We start from the raw sequence: 23162 nt of genomic DNA on the forward strand, positions 1-23162 counted from the left end.
TTAGTAATTCGTAATAACAAATTTAAAGAATCGAATAAAAAACAAAATAGTAAACAATATGTAATAAAAATTACAATGACTTTGAAGATCTCCAATTGCAACCACTATTGTCATTAACTTGTCAAAAATCAACATGATTCCTGTACATATATAATACATAAAAACAAGTAAGTAATTATTAATAAAAATATTTTAAGTAAAGACTCAAATAAAAAACAACCAAGTAACAAGTATGCACAACTTGATTTTCCTTTGAATATCATGTAATATGTAATCTATTACCTCGTCTTCAGCAACAAGATCATCCAAATTTATTGTTAGTTCTGCATAAGTGGTGTGAAAATTATCTATCAACTGAACATTACATTCTTTTAAAACATCCATTCATGATCGAATGCACATTTCAACTTTGAAAGTGCATGAATGTAGTTTGATCATGTTATCAAAGGTCATTTTTGTTGCTGAATTAGCCTCTTCAGCAGGTACTAATGATGCTGGTATAATGAGGTAATCACATGCCATCCTATATAGTGAAGGCATTGTAGATTTATTATCATTCCACCATTGTAAAGGATCCTTGTCCGTGCCAACCGAAGGAAGTCTCATAAAGTGCTCAATTTCTTACCGTGAATCAGAAACAAGACTTTTATTATTTACACCCATTAACCTCCAAAATTTAGAGTTCTTATCATTTTCATGTATTGTGGTTGAAGCCGAAGGAGGTTCAACATCACTCGTGAATGAGTGATAATGGGACTCAATCATGCTTTCAACCAACTTAATATCTATGATTATTTGGAAGAGGCAATCTATAAAACAAATAAAACGGTTTTAAACTCTAATAAAAAATCAGAAATCATGATGACAATTGTACGACATAAAGGTAAGCATTACCTGGGATCAAGAAACATTGTTATGCGAGATGGAATAGACTTTAACGATTCTTGATACTTGATTAAATATTGTAAGCAGTTCTCAAACGCTCTTTGAAGCACCTCTTGTGTGAATCTAGATGATCCTAGAAGCGAAGAATCTAAAAATTGATTGCAATGATTTAGTAAACAATTATATGCTAGTGATGCTAGTGATAATGTGGGATATCTTGACCCTCCTAGAAAAGTAGAAACCTCGGTCGGTGTATCTAGCCAATTCCTCCATGGCATGTATGTGACTCCAATCTTCTCTAGTTAAGACATAACCATTGAAATCACTTGATATTGTTAAATTTGAAATTGTAAAATTCAATACATCTCTATCCTTGATAGCTTGCCTAAACATTTCCAAGGTAGAATTCCATCTTGTAACAACATCAAGCCTTGGGGGTTCCTTTCATGATGTTCAACCATCCTAGCATACTTCCTAAACACTTCCCTTCGAACCTTGCTATATCTAATAGTATGGAGCACTGTTCTCAACTTTTTTGTTGACGGTGAGATAACCTCTAATGTTGCCTTGAAACCCAATTGAAAAGTGTGTACCATACATCTTAACATATGTGATGGAGCCAAAATTTCCTTACCATGCTCATCTTGTAATAACATGCTCAACTCCTTTGCAGCTACTTGTGCATCACTCACTCCATAAAAAATTGTAGCTAAGAGGCGACTAGAAATATCAAAGGATCGAAGTCGAGCAAAGAGGGCATGTGCACAACGCTTCCCTGATCCAACACTTGGAAATACATGCACAAAATCCAATAACATTGACCTCGAGCTTGCTGTCTCATGACATGCCCAATGAAGTGTCATTGAGTAGAAGCCCTTTAGACTACTATTTGACCAACCATCAAAAGTTATGGAAAATCTTGATTGGCATTTCGATAGCAAATCTATCACCTGATGGCGCAACCCCACATACATTTCTAGGATGGAACGCTTAATCGTGCGTCTTGTCTTTACTTGATATTTGGGTACAATTTGTTGTATGAACTCCTTAAATTCAGGTGATTCCACATGTGCATGGGGTAATGTTCCCTTCACAATATACTTCGTGATGGCACCATCAATTTTCTTCGCTAAAACATGAGATACTTTAGCAGACTAAATTGAAGATTGAATGTGTTGTGATATACTTGATTTTTGGTCTGGGTCGCTTGATAAACGATGATTTTCTACTAAATGCTTGGCTATAGTGCCTGTGGATGTTGTAGAAGACCAACAAACGTGGCAATGATGGCATCGTCGTCAAGGTGTACCATTATCCATATAAAATATGATGTGAGCATCTGTCCATGATGTGCGTTGCCTTTTTCTTGAGCTACTTATTGACCCACAACTAACATTAATTGAAGATGAGTCCATTGCAGCATTAGTTTGAGATGATGATTCCATTTTATGGTGTTCCTATAAAATTCAATTAGCTCAATTAGCACATTTCAAATACATGATAATGAGATAAGTAAATGAAGTAGAAAGTTTGCTAAGTTAGCTAAGAACAAAAAAACAACCATTATGACCAATGGCAAACATTCTGCAAGACCATAATTCCAATTTGTTATAAACACTTCAAAGAAAGAAAGACATGTTAACATAGAAAGATACATTGTTACACTTCAGAGAAAGAAAGATATGTAAACACTTCAATTAGCACATTAGAAGGTATGGGAGTAAACTTTTATGAAATTATTAAGCATAAACACTATTTGTGTAAAAGTTACACGTCAAGAAATGAACATGCACTTAGTGTCGATCTTATGTTATGATAATTTCTCAATCATTTAACAACAATTATCAATTGGATTGGTTATCCCTGCATTACAATGTAGTCATCTTATAATTTTAATGACCATGCCTTTTGACAACCTACTCCAAAAATACTTTGATCATCTTTCCAAATTCCAATGATCACATTTAGGTAGATCAAAATAGAAAACTCAATGAAATGTCAATGTCTAAGTGAAAAGAATAGAGTGGAATATAGCTCGGCCACAACCGAGTCTTGAACACTTCCAACGAGAATCAAACACAGTAATGGGGAGTAGGGAGTGAACACACGTACACACACGAGACGATAGAGAGGACACAAGATGTTTACGTGGAAAACCCTAATAGGGAAAAACCATAGACTCCAAACTATCACTATATGAGAAAGGTACAATCAGAGACTCGGAGGCAATGACCTCGAGTTCTGTTTCTTTGCCAAGCGGCGATTACAACAGAGTATATCGCTCTGTATCTCCTCTCACTCTCTCTCTGTTCTCTCTATACAACAATTATACACATACAACAATATGACAACAACACCACAACACACATAAAGTGATTTCCCTAAGTCATATTTATACTTATATGAACTTAGGGCTATTTACAAATATAGCCTTAATAGGCTTACTCAACACATTTGCAAGTATTTCTTCTCTTCCGGTTCTCACTGGGTCCTCTTCATCCATAGCCGGATCCCATCCGGAGGGACCAATTTCCCAACAATCTCCCCCTTCACTCCGGCATGGGATGTCTCGTCAGCTTGATCCGCTTTCGACACGCGTCCAGCTTGTCGGTTATCAACACCTTGGTCAACATATCTAGCCCGTTCTCCTCTGTGTGGATCTTCGTCAACATGAACTCTTGATCTTTTACTCTCTCCTGGATCCAGTGGTACCTCCGTTGGATATGTTTTGTCCGGGAATGGTAGGCCGCGTTCTTTGCAAGGTGGATGGCACTTTGACTGTCGCAATAGAGCCGATATTCCTTCTGTTGGATTCCTAGCTCTCTGATGAAGTCCTTCATCTAGATTATCTCCTTGCCGACTTCTACAACTACCATGTACTCCGCCTCCGTAGTTGACAACGCAACCGTCTTCTACAGCCTCGACTGCCATGAAATAGCTCCCCATGCATAAGTCATGACATATCCGGATGTAGACCTGCTGGTATCCGCATCAGCCGACATATCCGAATCCATGAATCCGTCAAGCTGGGGATTACCGGAGCCGAACCGGAGGCACATTCTCGAGGTGCCTTTCAGATACCGGAGTATCCACTTGACCGGGTTCCAGTGCTCTCTTCCGGGATTGCTCATGAACCGACTGACTACTCCTACAACGTAACCGATGTCCAGTCGGGTACACACCATCGCATACATCAAGCACCCGATAGCAGAGGCATATGGTATCTTCATCATATTCGTCTTCTCTGCCTTTGTCTTCGGGCTTTGCTTTCCGAACAACTTGCAATTTGCCGGAAGTGTCGATCCGACTGGTTTCGCCTCCGACATGTTGAATCTTTGAAGCACCTTTGTCATGTACTTCTCCTGTGACAACCACAACAACTTCTTCGACCGGTCCTGGATGATGTGCATTCGCAATATCTGTCTTGTTGGACCCTAGTCTTTCATTGAGAAGGTCCGGTTTAGAGCCTTCTTCAGCATCCGGATCTTGCGTTGGTCTCGTCTGAAGATCAACATATCATCCACATATAGGAGAAGTATCAGGAAATCTCCTCCGCCAAATTTCTTCACAAACACGTAGTGATCGGCCTGCGTCTTGCGGTACCCTTGGTTGTGACAGGAACTATGCGGAATAATCTTTGGCCACAACCGAGACTTAGATCACTTCAATGATAATCAAACATAGAAAGATAAGCAATGGAAGTAAGTACACAGACAGAAGAGAATGCACAGGATGTTAACGTGGAAAACCCTAAACGGGAAAAACCATGGGAGTTCACAAACTCCAACTATCACTATGTAGAGAGGAATACAACAGATGAACACAGAGGCCACGACCTCTTGCTCTCAATATTCGCCTGGCAGCGGTTACAACAGAGACTCACTTTGTCTCTCTCTCTCTCTCTCTTTTCCTTTGCTACGCTTTGTACAACAGTTACCCCAATAACTCTATACAAGAATAATAACTACACAGTAATTCACGCACTGTATGCCCTAGGTCATATTTATACTAATATGACTTTTGGGCTATTTACAAATATAGCCCCAGTGGGCTCTCTGGAACATATTTACATATATGTCCCTTCATCCGGTGAGAACCTCCTGCAACATCCAGTTCTCACCGGGCCTTCATCATCCGGGTACTCATATCCTATCCGGAGGGACCGAAATCCTAACAGGTCGGTCATGAAGGAGTCAAACTTCTGGTACCATTGCCGGGGAGCTTGCTTCAGTCCGTATAAGCTCTTCTTCAACCAACACACCAGGTGCTCCTTCCCTTTCTTCTTAAATCCTTCCGGTTGATGCATGTAGATCTCTTCTTCGAGGTCACCATGGAGGAATGCCGTCTTGACGTCAAGTTGCTCTACCTCGAGGTCCATGCTTGCCGCTATTCCCAATACCGTCCGGATGGATGTCATCTTTACCATAGGGGCAAAGATCGCATCGAAGTCCACTCCTTTCTTCTGCTAGAAGCCCTTCACCACGATTCAGGCCTTATACCTTGGTGGATTTCCGACATCTCCCGGTTTCAGCTTGTACACCCACTTGTTCCGGAGTGCTCTCTTCCCTTTCGGCAACTCCGTCAGTTCATATGTGTGGTTCTCATGCACTGTACTCAACCACTTGCGGCTGTGGGCGTCTCTCTTTGCTTCTTCGAAGCTTTCCGGCTCCCCCTCATCGGTTAGCAACACATGCTCTGCATCCGGAAATCTCTGGGGGGCTCTTCTCTCTCGGAGAGGATATCTCCGTCCTTGGTTTCTGACTACCGGTTCCTCCGTTTGTTCCTCATCCTCATCCGATTCGGGATCTTGTCCGGTTCTAGTGTCTCCTTCTTCTTCTTCTTCCTCGGTCGGTTTGGTTTCTTGTTCATATTCGGCCAGTTCGTCGAATGTCATCCGGTTATCAACTAACATCCAGTTTTCAACCGGGTATGTCCTTATGTCCTCAAGCCGGTTTTCATTGGATGATCCGGAATTCATCACCTTCGTCTCCGACTCCCAGTCAGAAATGGTCCTGTCTTCTATGAAGACTGTGTCTCGACTCCGGAACACCTTCTTGTCGACCAGATCCCACACCTGGTAATCGAACTCATCATCGTCGTATCCAAGGAATATGCATGGCCTGCCTGGACTTCGGATCCAGCTTTGCTCTCTTGTCTTGTGCTACATGCACATATGTGAGAGACCCTAACACCTTCAGATGCCGGTAGGATACGTCCTTACTGGTCCATACTTTTTCCGGTGAGTCTCCTTCCAAGGGTGCTGAGGGTGATCTGTTTATCACATAGGTCGCCGTCATCAGTGCCTCAGCCCAATGGGTAACTTTGCATGTGCCAACATGCTCTGGAATCTCTCCATTACGGTCCGGTTCATCCGTTCGACCAACCCATTTAGTTCTGGCGTCTCGACACGATAAATTCGAGCCGGATTCCCTTCAACTGGTAGTACTCCTCGAACGGCTCCTGGTATTCTCCTCCCTTATATGCTCGAACCGCCTTCAGCTTCCGACCGGTTTCTCTTTCCACTCTTGCGTGGAGCTCCTTGAAGATGGATAACACTTTATCCTTCGTCTTCAGTGGTGAGTCCCATAGCTTCCGGTTGTGGTCATCTATGAACGTCATGAAGTATTGCGCTCCGGCATGTGACTTCGTGTCCACTTGACACACATCGGTATGAACTAGCTCCAGTGGTGCATTCCATCTCATCGGTGGTCTTGACCGGAAGGAGGTTTGGTTTTGCTTGCCGGCAAGACAATCGGTGCACTTCTCAAGTTGCACGTCCTTCACCGGAATGAGATTGTCTTCGGCAAGTCTCTTCATCCCCTTCTCACTCATGTGAAATAGTCTTTTGTGCCACAACTCACCGACAATGTTAGATGCTATGTTCACTTCTTCTCGGCATATCCGGGCATGCATCAGATACAACGTGTTGACCTTCCGGGCTCGAGCCACTATTAGGCTCCCTTTGCTAAACTTCATGACTTCGTTCTGGATGCTACTTGTGTAGCCTTCATCATCACGCCGACTGGCTGATATCAGGTTCAGTCGAACCTCCGGAACGTGTCAGACATCCTTCAGTAGCAACTTGCATCTGGTTGGTGTCGTCAACAACACATCTCCTATGCCGACAATTCGACATGTACCTTCATTCCACATCCGGACACAACCATGATCACCGGTTGTGTAGGATGAGAAGCATTTCCGATCCGGTGTCAGGTGTAACGACGCTCCAGAGTTGACAAACCACGTTGTCTCATCGCCGACAAGGTTTAACTCATTCTCCTTTGTAATGAGCATCAGTTCCTCTTCACTTGTCGCGATTGCCGACATTCCTTTCTGATCCAGGCCTCTCTTGTCCGAATCGTTTCGGTCTGAACTCTTCTTCGAATCGGTAGTGCCGGTTTCTTTCTCTTTCCGGAAGTGCCGACAGTTCTTCTGGAAGTGTCCCGGCTTCATGCAATAGAAGCACGTGGGCCTCCCCCTTGACTTCGACCTTGTCCTCGATTTGTCCCGATTTTGGGGACTCCGATACCGGCCTCTTCCCTGGTTGTGGTCATCTTCCGTGACCAAGGCCTTCGGATCGGTTCCGGACTCCCGGTCCTTCCGGCGAGCTTCTTCATCTTGCAAGCTTGATTTTACCTTTGCTAGGGACAACTACTTTCCTTCGGGCCCGACATTGTCCAACGTGACAATTAACGTCTCCCAACTATCCGGGAGGGAACCGAACAGGAGTAATGTGAGTACCTCATCGGAGAGAGGTATTTCCAACGAGGTTGCCTGGTGTATCAGTCCCTAGAAGGCATTCATGTGCTCCGCCATACTGGAGCCGTCTTGGTACCGGAGCCTCACTAGCTTCCGGAATACCGAAACCCGATTGACAACATTCTTGTTCTAGAACATGATGCCGATCTTCTCCTAGAGTTCATGAGCCTTGCTCTCTTCATTGAAGTTGTTGTACAGGTTCATGTTGATGAAGCACCGGATGTATGCCGTTGTCGTGTGGTTTTTCACACACGATATGAAAACTAGTAAAATAATTATTTAAGATTAGTTTAATGATTTGATATGGAAAGATAGATGTCTTCAAGAGCTTCACAACACATTTTATTACACATGAAACGGATAAACAAGTATCAAGTTATGTGTGTGTGAAGTTTGAGAAGAAGAGGAAAACAAAATTGTGAGATATACCACATAGATAGGACAACATCGGATCCCAGATTATATAAGGAGAGCCAAAACCTATTACATTATGTCTATGTGTGAAGCATATAGAATGTTCAAGGTTGGACTTGGGTTACACTGTCCGAATGGATGGATGTGGCTTAATTACTCCTAATGGTTTTGGACGGATGACGACGAAACCTGAATCGGAACCGGGCCGGACGGATCGGGCTAGATGCAACCGGACAGATCATGCGGCGAACTAAAGTAAAGTAAAGGTTATGTGAACGCATGCAACTAAAGTCAAACTTTATGTAAAGTAATGGTCATGTGGATGCATGCAATTGAACTAAAGATGCAAACTAGAGTTCCTCATGCAAGGGTATCTTTGAGTGGGGGGAAAAACAAACAAACTCTTAAGCCTAATTATCTTAAAGAGAAAAAATCCTAATTATCTTATGAAATTCATCTCTCATCAAAGCCAAGAATCCTAATTATCTTATGGAATTCATCTCTTATCAAAGCCAAGAATCCTAATTATCTTATGGAATTCATCTCTCATCAAAGCCAAGAATCCTAATTATCTTATGGAATTCATCTCTCATCGAAGCCAAAAACCCTAATTTTTTGATCAAAGCCAAAAAACCCTAAATTTCTTATCGAAGCCATATCTCCGTTAATTTGCTAATCTATTACTCTATTAATCTTCGTGAGCTAAAACTTTTGGAATCCCAATTTCGGGATAGATTGTAATTTTCTTTTCTTTTGCTAATGAAAATGATCAAACTTTGTCATTTCGATTAATTCTTAAAACGTAAACGTACGAATCTGGTATCCTCTGGTTGGAGGCCCTGGGGTCCTACCTCGAGTTCATGTATCTTTGTCGTATTTTCGCGACACCGTCGTCTTCATGTGCATCACCTCCCACAATGTGGCGTCAATCTTATCCAATCTCTTGTCCCCGAACTGAACCAGCAACCAAAGATCTTTAACCACTAGCATATCTCTCATCTTCGACTTCCACACAGAGTAGTTGGAGCCAGTGAGCTTGAACATGCCGATGAGCGATTCTTCCATTTCCTGTGTTGTTTGCTCTGATACCAGTTTGAAAAGAATAGCGCGGAATATAGCTCGTCCACAGCCGAGTCTTGAACACTTCCAATGAGAATCAAACACAGTAATGGGAAGTAGGGAGTGAACGCATGTACACACACGAGTCGATAGAGAGGACACAAGATGTTTACGTGGAAAAACCTAATAGGGAAAAACCACGGGAGCCCACAAGCTCCAAACTATCACTATATGAGAAAGGTACAATCAGAGACTCGGAGGAAACGACCTCGAGCTCTGTTTCTTTGCCAAGCGGCGGTTACAACAAGTATATCGCTCTGTATCTCCTCTCACACTCTCTCTGTTCTCTCTATACAACAGTTATACACATACAACAATATGACAACAACACCACAACACACACAAAGTGATTGCCCTAAGTCATATTTATACTTATATGAACTTAGGGCTATTTACAAATGTAAAAGAATACGTTGTGCGGAAGCGTGTGCGTAAACACTGAGTACACAATTCGGAGGAATAAGACAGTTCGGTAAAACATAGAAAACGCAGAGATGGAGATGGAGAGAGAGAGAGAGAGAGAGAGAGAGAGAGAGAGAGAGTAGACCAAAGAAAACTCCGATTCAAAATAATGACTCTCTATTCTATACATACTTCGTGCTCAGTGAGCACCTTATATACAAGCCCTGACAATCGGGCTGACACAAGTACTGATAGTAATTGAACTTGAATGGTCATAAATGAGCCGACTACACAAACTCCCAAAATTATTCCTTTACGAGGAGTAACGCTCTAACGACCTCTTCGGTTTCCACACCGATGCGGCCCTGTTGTGCGTACTTTTTCACGCACCCAGTCTACGCACTGGGTTACGTTGCGTACTTCGCACCGAATGTTGAGCTTGTCTCTGAACATCCCCCCTCAAACTCAACTTGAGGTTCCACTTGCTCCGCCGGATCTACACTCTGGTTCCATCGGCTTCACGCCTCGCTCGTGCTCCTCGACCCATTCGATTCCATGCGCTTCGGCCCTTCCGGTCGGCTTGTCTGCTCAACCGGCCCTTCTCAACTCCCTTGTTGTCACGGTGTCGGCGCATCCTTCGCTGCCCTTTTCTCCGCATGGCCTTCAGTTGATTTGGTGTATCCGAATCGAACATTTCGATTGAATCGAACAATTCCGATTCAATTCCGCTCTCATCCGAATTGGCTATCTCCAATTCGTCTCTTGTCTTTAGGCCTTTGACTACATCAGACCACGTCTTAATCTTGGCCTTATCTCCCCATGTTTCGGCTGTCCTCAGCTCCTTCTTATGCTTACGATCCTTGCTTCCGTCTTCGGCTTCTTCAGCCGGTTCGAAGTCAAATTCTCCATCCGACTCCGCATCTCGGTCACTTCCGTCGTGATGCTTACCTCCGCTCCTTTCACTCTCTTGTCCCTGTTCTTTCTTTCTCCCCCTCAAGGTCGGCGTGGCGAGGTGACACAACCCTAGCTCACCCGAGAAATGTCGTAACTTGTCGAGACCAATAGGCTTGGTGAAGATGTCGGCAACTTGCCGATCAGTCGGAACATGCACCAATTCGACTTCACCTGAAAGGACCCGCTCGTGGACAAAATGGTAATGCACCTCAATGTGCTTGGTCTGGGCGTGGAACACAGGGTTTTTCACAAGGTGGATACTACTGAGGTTGTCACATTAGATCGTCGTCGGATCAGACACCTCTACATGCATATCTTGTAATAGCCGTTTCAACCAAATGACTTCGCACGTAGCGACAGTCGCTCCTCGATACTCGGCCTTCGTGCTCGATAGCACTACTGTCGGCTGCTTCTTACTGCTCCACACAATCGCTGGACTTCCTAGAGAGAATGCGTATCCGGATGTGGATCTATGATCGTGGGCGTTTCCGGCCCAATCGGCATCCGTGTAGCCGACTAATTGTTCGGCTACGCCTGCCCGATAAAACAATGCCATGTCTTTCGTGCCGCTGACATAACATAGTATCCGTTGCACGCACTGAAAGTGTTCGGCCGTAGGCTGCGACATGAATTGACTGATTAGGCCGATTGGATAACTAAGATCTGGCCGAGTAATCGTCAGATAGATAAGGCTTCCGACAATCTGTCGGAACCGTGTCGGGTCGCACGCCTTCCCTGAATCTCGGCGAAGCTTTGCGTTTCTATCCAGAGGGGTCGAGATGGGCTTACAATTTGCCATCCCGAACTTGAAGAGCATATTCAGCGCGTAATGACGCTGGCTGATCAATATGCCTTTGGGGGTATGGATCACTTCGATCCCGAGGAAGTAATGAAGGTCTCCGAGATCCTTCATTTCAAACGATGCCGCAAGTTGAGACTTCATGGTCGGCACGGGCGATGACTAAATCATCAACGTACAAGAGTAGACTGACCAATCCATATTGACCTCGCCGAACAAATAGAGAAGAGTTTGACTTCAACGACGCAAACCCCATCCTACGCAATTGTTGTGTAATCTTTGCGTTCCAAGCTCGTGGGGCTTGCTTTAGTCCGTATAAGGACTTCTTTAATTGGCAAACTGCCGAGGTGTTTTGTTCGGATAGAAATCCGGGGGGCTGGACCATGTACACCTGCTCCTCAAGATCACCTTGCAGGAACGCATTCTTTACATCCATCTGATGTAAGTGCCACCCCTTTGCCGCGACTACGGCTAGCAGGACTCGCATGGTATTCATCTTCGCGACAGGCGCGAAGGTCTCATCATAGTCCACGCCGTGCTTCTGCGCGTAGCCTCTAGCTACTAAATGGTCCTTGTAACGGTTGACAGAGCCATAGTATTTCACCTTATACACCCATCTGCATCTGATCGGCTTTACACCCTTCGGTGCGTCAACCAGGTCCCAGGTTTCATTTTCCACCAATGCGTGCATCTCTTCCTCCATTGCGGCACGCCAATTCGCATCCCTTGCCGCTTCTGCGTAGCTCTCCAGCTCACGCACTTCCGCTACTCGCGTCATGTACGCGTAATGGTGCGCCATGTACTCATTATACCCGTATCTCTTTATGGGATTCTTCTAGCGGATAGATCGGTGTAATTCGTGATTACCTGATTTCGTGATTTTTTCGGCCGATTTCGAAATCTTTTCGGCCGATTTCGACCTCTTCTGTGGAGGTTCCTTCTCAATTGGCTCGAGGTCAGATTCGCTTCGAACTGACTTGGCACTACCGAAATCGTATTCCGGCGTCTTCTTCTTGCCCTTCTCTTTACGCATAAACCGTGTCCTCGGTTCTTTACGCGGGGACGTCACAGCCGAGTCTCCACTACTTGCCGTCTCATCATCTGGTTGGCCATCTCAGCCCAACCCCTTATTCGGCCCGCTTAGACAAAATGAGATCGGACTCTCTCTCAGAGCTCCGACGTCCTCATCATGTGGAGGCATTTCAGCCTCGCTGATTTCTTCGTCAGAAATCGGAATGGAGTCTTGAGGTACTGGAGGTGAAGGCAAGTACCACGAAGCGGATTCGTCGAACACGACATCTCGACTTACGCGTACTTCCTTTGTTCGGGGGTTATAACATTTATACCCCTTCTGTTTGTCTAGATAGCCGACTAAGATGCACTTTTCGGCTTTGGCGTCCAACTTCCTTCTCTTTTCCTTCGGCACATGCACATATGCAATGCTACTGAAAATCCTCAAGTGTGCCAAATTCGGTTTCTTTCCGAAATACAACTCATGTGGCGACACTCCTCCATTAGCAGAAGTCCGATTCTGCAGGTAGACAACCGTCTTCACGGCTTCGGCCCAATAGAAATTCGGCATATGCTTCTCTTCAAGCATTGCCCCGACCGCTTCTTCAATTGTCCGATTCTTCTGCTCGGCTACGCCATTATGCTTCAGTGTATATCTACATGAGAATTCATGTCGAATTCCCTCCTTTCGTAGATAACATGTGAACTGGTTGGAGAAGTACTCCTTCCCGCCATCGGACCGTAGGCATTTGATTTTACGCCCTATTTCCCTTTCCGCGAGTCTCTTCACCTCTAGGAAACATGCTAAAACTTCGCTCTTCTTTGCGATAGTGCATGCCCACGTGTGCCGAGTGAAATCATCAATGAAGGTTACAAAGCAACGGCTTCCACTGAGACCCACGTTCTTTGTCGGTCCCCACACATCCAAATGGATCAAATCGAGCGGATTACGGCTCCGAGTACACTCGTCGGGGAATGGAAGTCGGTGTTGTTTTCCCATATGACAGGCTTCGTAGACTTGGCCATTACGGCCCCGAAATTTCGGCAATTCGAAAACGATGTTCTTCATCTACATCTCGCGAAGCCGCAGGAAATTTACGTGGCCGAACCGCTTGTGCCACAGGTCGATATCTGACTCGACCTTTAGTCCTTTCGCGAACATTACGGTGCCCGCATTATTGGTTTCGAGGATGAACATCCTCCCTTCACGACGCCCTTGCGCGATCACTTTGCCTTCCTCTTCTACGAAGCAGCCGAGGTGCGTGAATCGAACTTGCATACCTTGGTCAACGATCTAACCGACCGACACCAAGTTCTTCATTATTGTCGGGACGTGCAACATGTTCATAAGCTTCCCTTTCTGCCTGACGTGGCTGAGGGGAACTTCACCGACATGTTCGATGGTATGCGGGGTGTCATCTGCCGTTTTGACAACCCCTCGTGATTCCGGCTTCTCCAAGTATGAGAACCACTCCTCATGGCTCGTCATATGATTTGAAGCTCTAGAATCAACATACCACACATCGCTTGATTTCGAGGTGTTCACGGCCATAGAATTGGCCTTATGCTTCATTACGAAGGCTGGGCCTGATTTGTTTCCGGTTCGTTCAGAGCCTTTTGCGTAGTGTGATCTTTGACGCCTCTCTATGTCTCTTCGGCTCGGTCCAACTTTGTTCGAGTCGGCTTGTTTCTTCCAGAACTCGCTCTCCCTCTGGCCTTTCTTGCCACAATACCAACAATTCGGTGCGGTCTTCTCTTGCCGTCTTCCGGCGCCGCCATGACTCCCCCTGCTTGCGGAGGGTTCGGAATTGCTTCCGGCATCTCGATTGTGTTGTACATTCTTCTCTTTTCGGCTGCATCCATTTCATGCCGATCCGCCTCGTCCACCACGACCACGGGGCCTATCATCCTTCGTGTAAAGCATTTTGCCATCGGCGTGCACACTCGTCGACGCACCCGCGTGGTTTTGGTCCAACAATGTCCAACCCCCACTTTTGGAAAGGTTCCAACGGCAACACTGGTTGATGTGGCATCCGGGCTTGCTCCGTTGGTTGCCCCATTTTTTAGCATAAGTCACATTCCTTGCTGTACCGGACTGTGTCCTTGATGGTTGTCGGCCACCATAGCCCACTGCGCCATATCTTTTGGGTTGTGGCATCTCCGACATAGTCTCCTCCGACAAATCTGTAGTGGGCCTCATGTAATATCGCTTCTTTCTTATCACTCCGGACTACATGTCCTAGAGTCTGTCGGCTTCCTTGTGATATAACTTTGTATCGGAAGTCATTTCCACTCATCCCGGCTGAGCTCTTCCAAAGGTAATCCGTGTAGAAAATAACGTGCGGAAGCAAGTATGAAGACCGAACAAAAGGAAGGAAACTCAAGTTTAATGGAGAGCTTGAGCTTACACGGTATACACGGGAGAGACAGAGAGAGTGAGAGAGAAGACACAAAAAACTATCTTCAACAATAATACTCAGTCTGTACATAAGACGTGCTCAGTGAACACTTTTATACAAGCCCTAGAAGGACTGACTGAAGTACTGACAGTACTTCAATGCTCATCAAGAGCTCCTACACTAACTCCCAAATATATTCCTCACGGAATATCTTTCCTAACAACCTCCCGGTTTACGCACTCGGCCTAACCGATCGGTCCCAACCAATCCGGTCCTCGGCTTCTTCAGCCGAACCGGCCGATGTTGAGCTTGTCTCTCAACACTCCCCCTCAAGCTCAACTTGAGGCTCTTCGGGATCCTCGGGCACACAACTCCGGTTCCTCCTGGCTTCACGCCTCGCTCGCGCTCCTCGACCTGTTCGACTCCGCGCGCTTCGACCCTTCCGGTCGGCTTGTCTGCTCGTGCGGCCCTTAGCTCTTCTGCTGTTGCGGTGTTGATGCTTCTCCTGCTGCCTTTTCTTCCGCTTGGGCCTCGGTTGATTCAGCGTGTCTGAATCAAACATCCGAACCGACTCGGCTACTTCCGATCGGTTTTCGTTCTCGTCCGAGTTGGCTGTCTCCAACTTGTCTCCGGTCTTCTCGTCCTCGATTGCGTCATCTCCCCCATGCGTGGTTGTCATCTCCCTCCTTCGGCTGCTCCCCTTCTGTCCGCTTTCGGACTTCTCTGAGGGTCCGCCCTCGGCTTCTTCAGCCGATCCAAACTCGAACTTGACAACCGAGTCTACCGACTCCGACTCGGTGTCACGGTCTCCGCTCCTTTCCTGCTGCCTTGCTTGGTCGTTCGGGACTGTTCTCCCCCTCAAGTTCGGCACATCGAGGTGACGCAACCCGAGCGCACTTGAGAATTGCCGCAACTTGTCCAGACCAAGCGGCTTTGTGAAGATGTCGGCAGTCTGCCGATCCGTCGGCACGTACTGAAGTTCGACTTCACCGGAAAGGACACGCTCACGGACGAAATGGTAGTGCACCTCAATGTGCTTGGTCAGTCCATGGAAAATGGGGTTCTTCGCGAGCTGGATGCTGCTGAGGTTGTCGCAGTAGATCGTCGTTGGATCGGTCACCTCCTCTTGCAGGTCCTTAAGTAGCCGCTTCAACCATATGGCTTCGCATGTCGCGACAGCCGCTCCTCGGTACTCAGCTTCGGTGCTCGACAGTGAAACTGTCGGCTGCTTCTTACTGCTCCACGCGATCGCGGCACTCCCGAGGGAGAACGCGTATCCAGACGTGGATCGGCGATCGGCGGCATTGCCAGCCCAATCAACATCAGTGTAGCCGACTAACTGTGCGGCTGCACCGGTCCGATATAGCAGTCCCCGGTCCTTAGTGCCGTTGACATACCGAAGTATGCGTTGCGCACACTGAAGGTGCTCCTCGGTAGGTCGCGCCATGAACTGACTAATCACCCCGACCGGATAACTGAGGTCGGGTCGGGTGATGGTCAAGTATATGAGGCTTCTGACAATTTGTCGGAACCTCGTCAGGTCGCATTCCTTTCCCGTATCGGGATGAAGCTTGATGGTCCTGTCCAGAGGAGTTGAGACGGACTTACAGTCGGCCATCCCGAGCTTGAAGAGCATACCCAGCACGTAATGACGTTGGCTGATCAATATGCCTTCGAGGGTACAGATCACTTCGATCCCGAGGAAGTAATGAAGGTCCCCCAGATCCTTCATGTCGAACGATGCCGCAAGCTGGAGCTTCACGCGGTCGATTTCACCTAGGTCGGCGCCGGTGATGACCAAGTCATCAACATATAGTAAAATACTAACCGGTCCGAGTCGACCTTTCTGGATGAACAGGGAAGAGTCCGATTTGGACATGATGAAGCCCATCCGACGCAGTTGTTGCGTGATCTTCGCGTTCCAGGCACGCGGGGCTTGCTTCAGTCCGTAAAGGGACTTCTTTAGTCGGCATACTACCGAGGAGTTCGTTCCAGAGTGAAATCCGGGGGGCTGTACCATGTACACCTGTTCCTCAAGGTCACCTTGCAGGAAAGCATTCTTTACATCCATTTGATGTAAGTGCCACCCCTTGGCCGCGACTACTGCGAGCAAAACACGGACAGTCATCATTTTCGCGACCGGCGCAAACGTCTCATCGTAGTCGATGCCGTGTTTCTGCGCGTAGCCTTTTGCCACTAGCCGAGCCTTGTACCGGTTGACCGAGCCATCAGTGTTGTACTTGACCTTGTACACCCACCTACACCCGATCGGTTTTACCCCCTTCGGTGCCTCAACCAGGTCCCAAGTCTCGTTCTCTGCCAATGCGTGCATCTCTTCCTCCATCGCGGCATACCAATTCGCGTCTTTAGCCGCTTCTGCGTAGCTCTCCGGCTCACGCACTTCCGCTACACGGGTCATGTACGCATAATGATGCGCCATGTACTCGTTGTATCCGAACCGCAAAACATGATTCTTCTGGCGGGTAGATCGGCGTAATCTCACATTAGCCGATGTCGAGGCCTTCTCGGTCGACGCTGTCTTCACCTTTAAAGACCCGTCACCGGTTCCCTCGGAGTCGGACTCGCGTCGGTCTGACTCGTTCCTATCCGTGCCGGAATCCGACACCTTCTTCTTCCCTTTCTCTTTGCGCGTAAGCCGTCTCCTCGGCTTCCTGCGCGGGGAATGCACGGCCGAGTCTCCACTACTCGCTGGCTCTTCATCGGACTGGTCGTACCGACTCAGTCGTCCAATCGGTCCACTTAACCGGAGTGAAATCGGACTCTCGTTGCGGGTCTCGATTTCGGGCTCATCCAGAGGCATCTCGGCCTCGCTGACCTCATCGTTAAAGCTCGGATTGGAGTCGGGGTTCCGAGTCGGGGTTCCGAGTCGGGGGCTGGTACTAGGACGCGGACTCGTCAAACACAACGTTGTGGCTGACACGCGCTTGTTTGGTGCGAGGGTTATAGCACTTATAACCCTTCTGCTCGTTCGAGTAACCGACGAAGATGCATTTCTCGGCCTTTGCATCCAGCTTCCTCCTTTTCTCCTTCGGTATATGCACATACGCAATGCTACCGAACACCCTCAAGTGTCGCAAGTTCGGCTTTGTTCCGAAATATAGCTCATGCGCCGACACTTTGTCTCCGATCCGGTTCTGGATGTATACCGCGGTCCTTACCGCCTCAGCCCAGTAGAACTTGGGCAAGCTCTTCTCCTCCAGCATTGCCCGTGCCCCTTCCACAATTGACCGATTCTTTCTCTCGGCCACGCCGTTCTGCTCCGGCGTGTATCTACAACTGAATTCGCGGCGAATTCCCATTTGTTGTAGATAACCGTTGAATTGACTGGAAAAGTACTCTTTCTTGCCATCCGACCACAGGCACTTGATCTTCCGTCCCGTTTCCGTTTCCACGAACCCTTTGAGGTCACGGAAACAGTCGAAGACTTCGCTCTTCCTCTCAATAAGGTAGATCCACGTGTGCCGCGTGTGGTCATCGATGAAGGAGACGAAATATCGGCTCCCGCCAAGACTAACGTTTTGTGCCGGCCCCCATACATCAGAGTGTATAAGGTCGAGCTTATTCCGGCTCCGGTTTCGCTCGTTTGGGAAGGGTAGTCGGTGTTGCTTCCCGAGCTGGCAGGCTTCACAAATTTGTGCCTTTCGGCCACTAAATTTGGGCAATCCGAATACTACCTGTTTCGATTGCAGATCTTGAAGCCGTTGGTGGTTGATGTGGCCTATCCGCTTGTGCCACAAGTCGATGTCCGACTTGGTCTTTTGTCCCTTCGCGAACATTGCGGTGCCACCGTCAGTGGAGTCGAGGATGAACATCCTCCCATCTCTGCGCCCTTGTGCAATCACATGGCCTTCTTCCTCAATGAAGCACCCAAGGTGTGTAAACCGAACCTCCATCCCTTGGTCGACGATCTGTCCGACCGAGACCAAGTTCTTCGTGATTGTCGGAACGTGCAACACGTTCATGAGTTTCCCTTTCTGCCCGACATGGCTAAGGGGAACTTCTCCGACATTCGCGATCGGATGCGGAGTGTCGTCTCCTGTTGCGACTACTCCAGGTTGTATCGGTTTTTCCAGGTACGAGAACCACTCCTTATGGCTCGTCATGTGGTTTGACGCGCCGGAGTCTACGTACCACACCTCGTCCGATCTCGGGGTGGTCCGTTTCATTGAGTTTGCTTCGTGTCTCGTCACGAAGGCAGACCCTTCTTCGGCTATCCCGGAGTCTTCGGCGTAGTGCGATCGCTGCCGATTTCCCTTGTCGGTATGTCTAGAGCCGTTTCCGGAACCGGTTCTCTCCGATTCGGCGCGCTTCTTCCAACACTCACTTTCCCTGTGGCCTTTCTTGCCACAGTACTAGCACTCTGCGATGGCCTTCCCTTGCCGGTTCTCATCGCTTCGACTCCCCCTGTTTCCGGAGGGTCCAGAGTTGCTGTCGGCATCACTTCGGTGCCTTCTTCCTTGATCTCGTCGGCTGCCTCTATTGTGTACCGACTCGCCTTGTCCGCCACGACCACGGGGCCTTTCTCCCTCCGTGTACAACATCTTGTTGTCGGTGTACGTGCTCGTCGACGCACCCTCGTGGTTCTCCTCTACCAGGAGCATCGACTGTAAGTCGAAAAAGGACGACGTATTGTCCCGGGTACACACAGCCGTTCGGAACGCTCGGAACTTCGACGCCAAACCTCCGAGACAGATCTGAACCATCTCGCTCTCCTCGATGTTCACCTCTATGGAGGCGAGGGAGTCGCAAATATCCTTGATCTTCGAGGTATAGTCCGCCACCGACAAGTCGCGTTGTCGTAGGTTGCGCAACTCCTATTAGAGTTGGAGCTTCCTGGCTGTGGTGCTCGCGGCGAAAATCTTCTTCAGATTTTCCCACGCACCCTTTGGCGTCTTTGCATCCCGAACATAGCTCAATAGCTATTCGCCCACACACGATGCGAAGCAGTATAGTACCCTGCTCACCGATTGCTCCCACGACGGGAAGTCTTTGTGTGTCGATTCGGGTGCCTCGTCATTAGCTCCTTCGACATAACTCCAGTAGCCGTGCCCGAGCAGGTATTGGTGCATCTTGTAGGACCAAGACGCGTAGTTGGTTCTGTCGAGCTTCTCTGTTGGAAGCGAGCTCGCCATGCCTCTATCCATCGTTCTTCTTGTTCTTCTTCGTCAAGCTGTGTCGGCTGCAGAGAGGTTCTCAACCCTCGCGCTCTGATACCATGTAGAAAATAACGTGCGGAAGCAAGTATGAAGACCGAACAGAAGGAAGGAAACTCGGGTTTAATGGAGAGCTTGAGCTTACACGGTATACGCGGGAGAGACAGAGAGAGTGAGAGAGAAGACACAAAAAACTATCTTCAACAATAATACTCAGTCTGTACATAAGACGTGCTCAGTGAACACTTTTATGCAAGCCCTAGAAGGACTGACTGAAGTACTGACAGTACTTCAATGCTCATCAAGAGCTCCTACACTAACTCCCAAATATATTCCTCACGGAATATCTTTCCTAACAACCTCCCGGTTTACGCACTCGGCCTAACCGATCGGTCCCAACCGATCCGGTCCTCGGCTTCTTCAGACGAACCGGCCGATGTTGAGCTTGTCTCTCAACAATCCGGTACTTAAAAATTGATGCGTGTCCGTGAGCCACTTATTTTCTCCGGCGACCGTTCAATCCATCGCTACCTCCGCAGTCACCTTGAACAACTTTGCATTCGGAAACTCATCGCAAACCTTGTCACCGGATTCGCCGGATTCCAACCGGCTTAAGTAATCTGCTACTGCATGTTGCACTCTGGGCCGATGAATATGTGGAATTCAAATTCCTGCAGTAATAAGGTCCATCTTGCTATCTTCCCCGTTTGTGACGCTCTTGAGACCAGATAGACTAATGTGGAGTGGTCCACAAGAAATGAAAATTTCCTACCTAACAAATAGTGTCGGTACTATGTTACGCTAGAGCTTCTATTTCCGTTGTTGAATAATTACACTCGGCTTTGGAAAGCTTTCGGCTCGCTTAATACATCGGTCGGGACCATTCGGCTCCATGAGCTGCACTAGGACATTTCTGATGGCTACGTCTGACGCATCTACAAATTCGTGGAAATCCTTTGTCTAGTCGGGAGGTTGTACCATCAGTGCTTGTGAAACCATGACTTTGAGCACTTGATAGGATTTATCCTCTTGCTCCGTCCACTGGAATTGTAATCTATGTATTGTTGCATGCAACGGAGTGGCGAAATCCGCTACGTACCACCAGATTTGCCCCAAGAATCGGCTCAAGGCCTTCGCGTTTTTTGGGGCTGGTGCTTGCAGGATTGCTTTCACCTTGTCCGGATCCACTGCAATTCCTTTGCTCACTATGTGTCCGAGCAGTACTCTGTTGGTAACCCCGAATACACACTTTGTCGGATTTAAACTCAATCTGTATCCTCAGGATTTCTCAAGTCACATTCGGAGATGGTCCAATTTGTCCTCCCTCTGGCTATAAACGGCCAAATCATCAAGAAACACCTGCATGAAGGCTAGAATATATTCTCCGAATATTTCCATTATAATTCGTTGAAATGTTGTCAGTGCCATCTTTAGCCCAAACATCATGACGACCGCAACAAATACTCCCCATTCCATCACGAAGGCCTTGTTGGGATTACGGTCCCTCCGGATGGGATGGTCAGATGTCCGGGAATCGGGAATGAAGACCCGAATGAGGAGTACCCGGTATCGGAACCGGATGATGAAGACCCGGTTTCGGATCCGGATGATGAAGACCCCGGCTACGGAGCCGGATGACGAATGTACCCGGAGAGAGATCCGGATGCGGGGACATATTTGTGAATATGTTTGCCAAGGGCCCTCTAGGCTATATTTGTAAATAGCCCGAAAGTCATATGTGTATAAATATGACTTAGGGCAAACAGTTTTGTTGTTGTTGGTCATTTTTCTGTTTTCCACTTAGAGGGAGCGAAGTGAGAGCAGCCGAGAGAGAGAGTGAGAGAGAGAGAGAGAAAGGAAGAGGTTGACGCCTCTGTGTAATACCGTCGCCTGTGGCGAGGACAGCGAGCTCAAGGTCGTCGCCTTGCAGCTCGCCATTGTACATTCCCTGCGTATAGTGATCGTTGGAGTCTTGCACTCCCGTGGTTTTTCCCGTCTAGGGTTTTCCACGCTAAACCCTGTGCATTCGAGTCTCTCTCTGTGTTTTCGATTTACTGCTGCATTGACTCGTGTTTCCTCGGTTGTGGCCGAGAGGTGAAGGTTTTGAAAGCGTCAATTTCTAACAATCTAGTATCAGAGCGACTGCAGTGCAGAAAATAGAAGGCGGCAGCAGCGGGCAGCCGGGGATGATGGTGCTGAATGCGCAGAACTACGCCGACTGGAAGATAAAGATGGAGGATCTGCTCATTGTTCGGGACCTGTATGAACCGATCGACAGGTCGGAAATACCCAAGGGGGTACTTGAGACGGAATGGAGGCTTCTGAACCGGAAAGCCGTTGCAACCATTCGGCAATACGTTGACGTGAGCGTTCTACAACATGTGACGAACGACACCAACGCATATGAGATGTGGCAGAAGCTGTCGGGCCTCTACGAGAGGAAGAATGCGTTGAACCGGACCTCCCTGATGAGGAAGATAGTGAACCTCAAGTACCGGGACGGGGAGAGTATGGTGGAACACGTAAGCACGTTCATGGGATTCGTGAACCAGCTTGCGGCGATCAAGTTCCCGTTGGAGGATGCAATGCAAGCCATCATGCTGATGTGTACATTGCCGGAAAGCTGGGAGAACTTGGTGGTGACTCTCAGCACCTCCTGCACCGAAGATAACTTGTCCCTACAAACGGTAAAGACAAGCATTTTGAACGAAGAAGCGCGTCGGAGAGATAAACAACCGGCCTCCGATCCGAAGATGCTGCTTACCGAATCGGATCGGGGAAGACAACGGAACCGGAGTCCGCAAAGACGGGAGAAGTCGGGGACCCGGTCGCAGTCAAGAGGAAGGCCCACATGCTTCCACTGTGGGAAGCCGGGGCACTTCCGAAAGAATTGTCGGCATTACCGAAAAGACAACGGAGCCGACGACACCGATTCGAAGAAGTCTTCGGAACGGAACGATGCTTACCGGGGAGCCACGGACCGGAATGGTTCAGATCGGCGAGGGCAGGACCGGAAAGGAACGACGGCACTCGCGGCAAGTGAAGAGGAGATCATGCTCATCACCGAAGAAGGTGAACTAAACATTGCCGGCGATGAGACTACCTGGGTGGTCGATTCCGGAGCGTCGTTCCACCTGACCCCGGAAAGAAGATCCTTCTCATCCTACACAGCTGGTGAGCATGGCTGTGTTCGGATGGGAAATGAAGGTACGTGCCGGATTGCCGGCATAGGAGACGTGTGGTTGA

Source organism: Azolla caroliniana, unplaced genomic scaffold (assembly GCF_043228905.1).
Source record: "Azolla caroliniana isolate FFs.n. ecotype wild unplaced genomic scaffold, voAzoCaro1.0.p SCAF_3, whole genome shotgun sequence".
Lineage (NCBI taxonomy): Eukaryota > Viridiplantae > Streptophyta > Polypodiopsida > Salviniales > Salviniaceae > Azolla > Azolla caroliniana.